General features: G+C 30.8%; 1 long non-coding RNA gene across 1 annotated transcript; it reads left to right on the forward strand.

The window, feature by feature from the left end:
* The first annotated feature begins 579 nt into the window (after window positions 1-579).
* On the forward strand, window positions 580-8462 carry LOC136973376 (uncharacterized). The gene is made up of 2 exons (XR_010880485.1): window positions 580-614; window positions 8131-8462. It is a non-coding gene; the product is annotated as an uncharacterized lncRNA (long non-coding RNA).
* Window positions 8463-9541: the final 1079 nt, after the last annotated feature.

The following is a 9541-nucleotide window of genomic DNA, read 5'->3' on the forward strand; positions in this document are numbered from 1 at the left end:
GACAACATCAGGAGAAGAATCCTCTCCAATAACAGTTTTACAAAAAATCATCTACTCAATATCAGCGACTGCCTTCAATTAAATCCGAAAGACGTTTTGTTTGCCTTCAATTCTTATCGATCTTTTTTAATGAATACAAAAATACCTACAATTACTAAATCAATCTAACTTTTTCTCGCCTCTCATTTTGTCTGCCAATGGTCGACAGTTTTTTCATTCGCTTTTTTTTTCCACGTTGCTCACTCACAGTGTCCTGAACCACCAATGACTCCACACCCCCCTTGTGCATTCTCTTACAATCCCTCCACATTTGTACTGATTTTGTCAAACGTTTCTTCTAGACCTTTCAAGTAATTCGACTTGAGATCGCCATTTATTTCTCCAACCAACCCACTCACCTGGAAAAACAACTACAATAGGCCGCATTTCTTTATGCAGCGGGAGTGTAGCGAAATGACGTCACGAGTAGTGCTGACCAATTAGAAACCAGTTTCCGTGTGTTCGATGTAAAGCGCTTCTCGAACGCTGCGTAAAAGAAACGCGGCCATAGCAAACGTAGCTAACGCCTAACTTCGCCGCCAGAGGGCGGCAAACAGACAAGCAAGCGCTTCTTTGTAAGTAAAACAATTTCTAGATTTTGCTATTTTTTAAAGTGTAATTTAAAGGCTTAAATACCTGTATAAGTTAATTTAAGTCGTTTGCTGCTACATTAAAGTGTTTTACGTCTACAGTACCAAAATTATGTGTTATTGTGTGTATCGAAATTTGCTAATCACAATGCCACGTGACGTGCCCCCGAAAGGTGTGTTATTTCAAGATAAAGCGATTTTTGTAAATGAACACACAAAACTATGCTTCTCAGAAGCTTTAAATGGAATTGACGTTATATTAATATCGATAATACAGAAACGTCTGATAAATCAAGCGGAGAACAATAAACTTCACCTGTTACTAGACGAGGATAAAGTTATTTTACTCGAGAAAAAGGTACGAAAGCATCGCAGGAGATGATAATACAACTGCGAGAGGAAGGTGCAAGTCACATAATTGGCCGAAAACGTTTGCGTACGGCTTAAAACAATAAAAGTGTTCTGTCAAACCTGGCAAATTGGTATTTAAAACCAAATAATGAAGTACAAAAACAAAATCCTATGATGAAATCAGATCTACAATCTACACTAATGAATGTTTTATACAGCTGACTGGTTAAAAGTAATATGTTCCTAAATAACGGAAACAAAAGTTAGGTGCACTTGAACGGTGTCTATATTTGAATGGAGTGTTAAATCTGGATCTACTAATCAACTATATACAACCTTTCACTCTAGAAAATGTTGGTAAAGAATTCTCAAAGTCTGAGGTATTAAACTATATTCTGGGCTGAAATAATAGAATGGAAAAACTGTTAAGTTGAGCGGATAAATCTGAACTCTTATTTCCACTTATCAATAAACAGAAAATGTTTGAAAACAGTTGGATGGTTTGTGTCAGTTCAGACATCTGATACTATATGATTAAAACAAAAAGAATCTACACAGGCTTAAACTCTTGTCCATTGACAGATTTTATATCAGTACTCCTACGTTATAATTGTAAAACATATGGTCATTTTGCCAAAATATGTACCCCAGCAAAATCTGGCTGCTATAAATATTGCATAAGGAAAAATGATACACAGCTATAACATGCAATAACTGTCTTAGATGGACCAAAAAATGTAAAGAAGACAATGTTCAAATAAATCACTGAGCAAAGAATCCAACCTCGTCTTTGTATTCCAGAATTATTGTGTTAAGGGATTATGTTACTCGTAAATTGTATCACTGGTCTATTGATTCTACAACTATATATGCAACATGCCTAGACTTCCACAAACAGGCTTCTACAGCATGTGTATAAAACTGAAGTGATTATTCTATTCTCTCAATACCCCAACATCTTGTATGGTAAAATAGTGTACTTTTCCCAATCATAGAAAATTTTTTTGTGCAAATAATGGAATCCCTTTGGCATGTCTCTATTCAGATATTACTATAATGGCAGTATTTTTTTCTACACCCAATAACTGGTATCAATAATATCACTTGAATCTTACTCCAAAATATTTCTTTCCTTAGCTTACAGTACTTGCTTTCCCATTTGTTCATATCGTCAATACAATATTAGATAGTAAAAAGCTAATAATAGGTACTGATTCTAACTCCAGTATCATAAAATAGTATGACACACTAGAAAATGAGAGTGGCAGTAGATTTTATGTATGAGTATCAATTTAGCATAATAAATTCTAAATTTGACCCATCTTTCCATTCCACACAAGGATAGATATAATGCTTGCTGGTGTCAATGATCATGCATTAATTGACAACTGGAGTCATGTTAGCGAAGAAATTTGCTCTGATCACAATACTTTCTTTTTTGATATTACTCTTCCTGGTAAACATCTGATTGACCACACCTTGGACTACAAAAACAAAATGACAAACTATAAGAAAACATCAACAGTTTCAGAAGATGCTATCAATGGCAGAACAACCTAGACATATTCTGGTTTCCCAGACAAAATATAAGACAGTTAATGCAAGCCAAAATCACATCTGCAAGAAGTATGCTTACTACAGGCAGCAATAACACCTAGAGGGTAGTATATAAAATCTTGGCAAGAAATACACCAAACAGCTACATCATTTCCATCAGCAACTATGAAACTAACATTAACATTTCAATCCATTCTGAATTCCATTGATTTCATTGCCTGTTACATTTTATCTCAGGAAAATGTGGATTCATATACTTTACCTTCTGAAAGAAATCTCTGAGAAATGAATAGCTTAGATCTGCTATCAGCCAGTTTTTTTTCAGTTGTCGTAAAAGTTGAGCTGCACGAAGCTATATACTCTGCAGATCCAAAGAAAGTCCAGGTATAGAGAGACCAAAGATCATCTTCCTACAAAGAACTTATAAACTACTAGAAATTATCTCCTAAAGACAGAAAATTTCTGTTGAAAGTGCTTCTATTTTTCTCAACACCAGAAGATAATCTTCTGTGATTCTACTTAAGAAAGATGGAAACCAACCCAACAAATTTGTTGAATCAGCCTTCTTCCAGTTTGGGATAAAATTGTACAAAAACGAACTTAAACAGACTTCATTGCATTAGTTAGAGGTCGGGGTTGATCTCGTCTAACCAATTTAGTTTTACTCAAAATAAATCAGAGGATGCAATTTGTGCTTAACAAACTTTATTGAAATTGCTTTCAAACGGAATCTTTTCACAGCAGCAATTTTCCTGGATTTTGAAAGTGCCATTGTCAATGAACAAGTAGTGCCTGTAGACAACTGGAGAAACATAAGTATCAAGCACATTGACTGCCATGATACACCCAAAATTTACCACAATAGCCTTGATCATCAACAGTTGATTCTCAAGCATAGTTTTAATAACCAGTGGAAGCAGCTTTGTTTCTTAGATTAATGTAACTTCTATGGCACTTAAAATATATGGCTGTAAGTAACTGAAACTGCTTTTGGCCTCTAGCTAAGTGACTCGGCAGTTGATTCTCAAGTGTCTGAATTGTTTATAATTGATATTTAACGAAATACATTAAATCATTAGTGATATATTATTTATATTTAATTAAATGTAATGCAACATCTATTGCATTTTCATAAAATATAAAAGCAACTAATTTTCTGTAGTTAATAGTGAAAATATCAAAATATGATTTAAAAGTGATTCTACAAGATAAAAAAAAAGAATTGTTTACATCATAAATTTCTCTTTGACTAGACATAAAGTAATTGCAATATATAATTTTTATTGCATTGTATAATGTGGGATGTCGATTGGGTTGTTTTAGACTAAGCATATTTTCTGTCAGTTTTTGCAAGATTATCATAACATAGTGTGTCTATGATGTTCTTAGTGTCTGCATTTTTTAACACAGGCTCGCTTTGCTAATCTTGCATTGCATCGAGATAATTGTCCAACTTTGTTAGGTTAAAAATGATCTTTTTTGTATTTTGTTCTCAATTTTTCATTTGCCACCTCTTGATGTACAATGTGAGCATTCACTACAGCAGCAACCATTAGATCAATGGCCAGTTTTCAATACCATTTTACTTCCCTTCATTATAAAGTGGTGTATGTTTTCACTTGATCAGCCAAATCAATATATGTTTTACACTGGTAATTAATTTCAAGAATTGTTTATTACTTTGTCTTACCAAAATGACTGACTGTTTTGAGTTCAGCAAAGTACTAAATCTACTCTCCTACTAAATAATAATAAAAATGGAGAACATTAATAAAATCAATGGAAACACTTACAGAAAGCAAAATAATGAGCAAGCATATCATGAGATGTTGCACTGAAACAAGAATAAACTTATTTTTATATGACTTGGCATATGATGCACATGGCCATTGGAGAAGATTTCAGCTGTTAAAGCCACATGAATCAAATGGTACTTCTTAGCTCAAAAGAGTAGAAAAATATGTTCTTTTCATTAATAATGCATTCAGTGACACTTATTGACTTAATTGCTATCGTTAAGGTGACCAACTATTTTACAATGAAAAGAAAGACACAAATAAAGTGCAGGAAAAAATATCATAAATAAAAAACATTTTATTCATTGCAAGAATAATACACTATAATAATCTCTACTGTCTGCATATGTGCCATGTGGTGTTTTGGTAAGAAGTAAACAAAGCCATTTGTGCGTGGCGCACATTCTCAAGGTCTGTTCAAGGCACATGTCTCGTAATTGCATCTTGCCACACTGTACCAAGCCTTGATGAATTATCATATCAAATACAAACACATCGCATGCAACAGATCGGCTCATCGTCGATTGAATACTGAGATTTGCAGATTAGTCTTCAAATATCAAAAAGGAGGACATTTTTCGAGGGAGGACAGAACTTTCAAAAGGAGGATGATTGATCGTCTTACTATCATATTCCTGGATAAAATACTTTTGGCTATAAGGAACCTAATTTTTGTTATCGTTACAGCAGTGAACGTGCTAGGTATGTATCTTATACAAAACTGAATTATAGTTTACACATGTATTTAATCTTGGATGAAGCCAAATTAATTGGCAATCAACTATCAAAAATGTGCCAGAAACACCTGTGGTTAAAACTCCAAGACACAGATTCATACTACAAGGAGACATGCAACCAATGGTCTTTTATGCTGCTGCATCTTGGAGACATATCTTCAAAAAAAGAAGGTATATATCAAAAATTTCTTTAGGTTTAATGACAGGAGGATTTGCAAAAGGTACATCATATTATCTACTGTTCTTTTTGCAGTAGCTATGCTGATTCCATGGTTGATACTTTCAAAAAAGTCTTCCTAATATATTTCACCGGACAAGTAGTATTGACAAATATAGTGTGTAACATTAACTTGCTAAAAGTTACCTCACTCAATCTACTTCCCATCAATATAATATCCACTACAACTAACTCACCCTAATTGTGGAAGAATTTAAATATTTTCCTGGATCCATCTACTGCAAACAGTGTCCATTTTTATTGATGGCTGTAAAAAGAACCTTGTTAATTTATTTATAATTTTTTTTAACATTGTTGAAAATTTTATATAATATTTCCTATTCATCTTTGTAAATGTCTTCACAAGTATTTCTTCAATGACTTTGAAACTGTTTAATATTAACTCTCTCTTTTTTATACTAAAATTCTTATCATCAACTTTGAAGATGACCTATTTTCTATTTTATAATCAAGTTTGAATTAAACAATATAAGCATTTGCACTTGTTCAGTTTGTCATTCTTTTGAAATTATTTATTGTAATAAGAACAATTAAGCAACATGTCTGCTGAAGGTAAGTATTTTATTGTTAAAATTTTAATATTTTTATTAAGATATTTAATAATAATAAACTTACTTATAGGATGTGATTATGAGTTCAATATAAAACAATGTTAAGGAAAGACGACACGAAACAAAAAATCACATAGAAAATGAATTTAAAAAACCGAAATGTGGCTCGGATTTATCTTTAGATAAGAACGAACGGATGAAAAATTCACGCATATAAAGTCACTGATAATCAAATTATGGAGGGATGGAGTTTCAAAGTAATATAATTAAGGATAATTTATAATTAAAGAGATTATATTTTAGTTGTTTATTTAGCAATATATAAAAATAATATCGGTGGTTGCAGTGATTTAATTCTTTAAAAATGTGTAATTAATAAATATTAAAAATATTCAGTAACTAGAAGAAACTAAAGAATTGTTTTCATATCTTCTCCTCTAACACGAGCCATTACGAATGGAGTCGACCTTAAATTTGAGTCTACTCGATTGCCTCGATATGCAAAAATGTTAAATATTTGACAATTGATGTATTCAGATATGGAAAAAAGTTCATTTATCTCGTTTCCATAAGTAAACTTTAATTTAAATATGAAATTAATTACTATGTAAGTGGTATTATTTCTTAATCAGAAATTTTATCCAATTGTCAGAAAAATCTGAAAGATGATTATTTAAAAAATATTTGAATGGTTTTCAAACAAACATACTTTGAAAGAACAATCTACAATTTTTCAATCACAAATACCTTTTCCAAATGGTGGAATAACAATTGCCGAATTTCATTTTCATAAAAATTTATTATATCTGACAATCGTCGTGTGTGCAGATTTCAATTTTACAGGAAGATTCTTAAAATATAATAAATTCTAAATCAAGTTTTACAAAAAATATTGAAATTTGTAATGCTACATGTTGTTCAATTATTATTGTCAATCTTCTTCATATGCAAATTCCTATTGTATTAATGCTGTGAAGCATTTTCTATTTAATAATAAAAAATAAATCTCTTATCAGATAGAATAAATAGATGAAATAAATGCATTTGATAGCATTAATATATCAGACAAAAATAGTATTAGTTATATTTTAGAAGTAATCTTAAATATTCTGATAGTTTTCATGATAGTTCCTAAGCATTAAAATTCCATGATTTATTATTAATTTATAAAAGACAGTATTAACTGAACTAAATTTAAAATATAACAAGAATATAAAATTAATTCCTACTCTCTTTAATATACAAAACTATGTGATATATTATAGAAATTTAAAATTTTATCTCAAAGACATGCCGATCCTAACCATAATTTAAAAGGTATTGGCATTTAATCAAGATGTCTGGTTTTAACAATATATTCTCTTTATAATCATGAAAGGAGAATCCAGTAATAATTCTAATACGTCTTTCTTAAACTAATGAATAATAGTTATTTTGGTAAATTGTCTTAAAATGGAAGAAAACGTTTTAAGTATAAAAAATGTAATTTTTCATCGCTAACATTTTCCTCTTGCAAATTGCTGTTTTTCGGCGAATGCTCGCCTCAAGCTCCGATTTAAAACAGTTTATCCTGACTGAGCATGCACAAAATAAAAATTTAAAGATTATAATACAGGCTAGAAGAACTGTTCAATTAGATATCATCACACTTTTTAAAATTCTAGCAAAATTGATGCCATCTACTAGTTGAAAAAATGTACTACGTTGTAAACGAGTATACTTGGGATTGGCCACTAGGCTTATCCGAGTATACTCGTCGATGGCCTTGAAAGTTTAATATTCATTGTTCTTGAAAATACTTCGTAACTCTTTATAATTCTTATACTCATTTTAAAAATGAAGTAGAAAACTTTTCATTTAACATTCAAAAAATCTTTATGTATATTCTGGAATGTACATTTTTGCTTTGCAGCATTTGTAACATCTGATATGTTAAGTTTTATAAACCAACAAATGCCTAAATAATTGGGCTATTATATGACTAGAATTAAATAATAAATACAAATGAATTTGATATAGAGGTAAGCGTTAGGTGCCATCTCTTATCTAAATTAATAATTATAATTTTTAATAATTTAATAAATAATTAGAACATTCTGGAAGAAGAAAACTGACCCGGGGTGGGGCTTGAATTCGCGGCCTCTGCTTGCCATGCAGTGCGCTACCAATTGCGCCACCCGGACCCCAAGCCAGTCGTCGCTTCCAGACGTATTTAAATTTCCATATAACTTTGCACAGTTACTAACGGTTCAGTTTTATTTTTATTTTTAGATTGTTTCCGGAACATTGTCTCCATTTTCCTCAGATGACTACATTTGATAGATACCGGAAGAAATGCTTTCCTCAACTGATGTTTATTTGGTGTATTTGAAGACATCACTAGTTCTGTCTGTGTAGCTGTATTTAATTTTAATTCATGCTCGGAAGATCAACGTTTCATTAGAAATGCTAAACAGACCAGTTGCAAGTCGTCAGCTGAAATTATATTTTTGGCTTCATCAGATATTTTGCTACAACTTTTCTATCTTATAAATAGAAGGAAAAGGCAATTTTCTGTAATTTAATGTCAAATTATGTTAATAAAAAAAAGATATATGAATAAATTCTGGCTTTATTTTAAAATGTATTTAATAAAAATAATTCTACAGTTTATCGGTTAAATTATTTTCCATAATGTATTTATTTAAAATATATTAAATGTTAAATTTTTTTATTTGTATATAAATAGATATTATCTTAAAAAAAGATAGAAATTAAATATTTGGAATGTTACATGGTGCCACTTTTATTTTTTAAATTGACTGTTCAGTTACATTGAAGTAAGAATTGATAAAGTATAGTTTTATTGTGACTATTCAATGAATTGAAAGTTGTTTTGAGATGAGCATACACTTATAGAAAGAAATTCAGTGTTGTTTGAGTGTTTCTTCCTGCGAGTGGTATCCTTTTCTGTGCCATCATCTTCACTTGGGTACATACCCTATTAGAAGGGAAGAAAGAAAACTGAATATGCTTAATGTGCAACACTTTGTTCACTACTAGTGACATGTTTCAGTTCTCATTTGTTTATAGAGAAAAGTCAACAGATGTTTTATGTTTTCTCTCTGTTGTAGCCAACAAACCTTTTGACACAAAGATTGACGGTTAGCAATAGAACATAATTATCTTCCATGACTGCTAATTTCTCATTAATACATTTTATGTTCATGATATCCAAGTAGATATTATTTGCACATCTTTCCATGCTTAAATCTTGTCTAAAATCCATGTTTTGTACTTTTTTAAAAAGAGTGTAATATTCTCATATTCAAAAAGGGTCTTTTCATCATGTCTCTATCTATCTTTTTGATTTCAGCAATTAATAGTCTGTCTGGATGTTCAATTTTTTTTTAACCCTAACATAATTTATAGTGTTGATCAAACAAGAAAATCTTATCAGTGATTATACCGGGAAGAAAAAACAGAAATGAGATTTCTGAAGAAGCAGAAGACAAGATTTCTCAGATAATAATCATTTTATATAAAAAGAAATATGTTATTGATGTAAGAAGTGTTGTCTTTGATTTCTCTTCATTGATTCAAGTTTCTTAAATTAGTGTAAAGAAAATGTAAGTACATTTCTATTCTTTTCTGAAGATATTTTTATTGTTTGAGTACATATACTGTATCTTCCGGCATATAA

Source organism: Centruroides vittatus, unplaced genomic scaffold (genome assembly GCF_030686945.1).
Source record: "Centruroides vittatus isolate TY-2023 unplaced genomic scaffold, ASM3068694v2 contig_3156, whole genome shotgun sequence".
In the NCBI taxonomy this organism is placed as follows: domain Eukaryota; kingdom Metazoa; phylum Arthropoda; class Arachnida; order Scorpiones; family Buthidae; genus Centruroides; species Centruroides vittatus.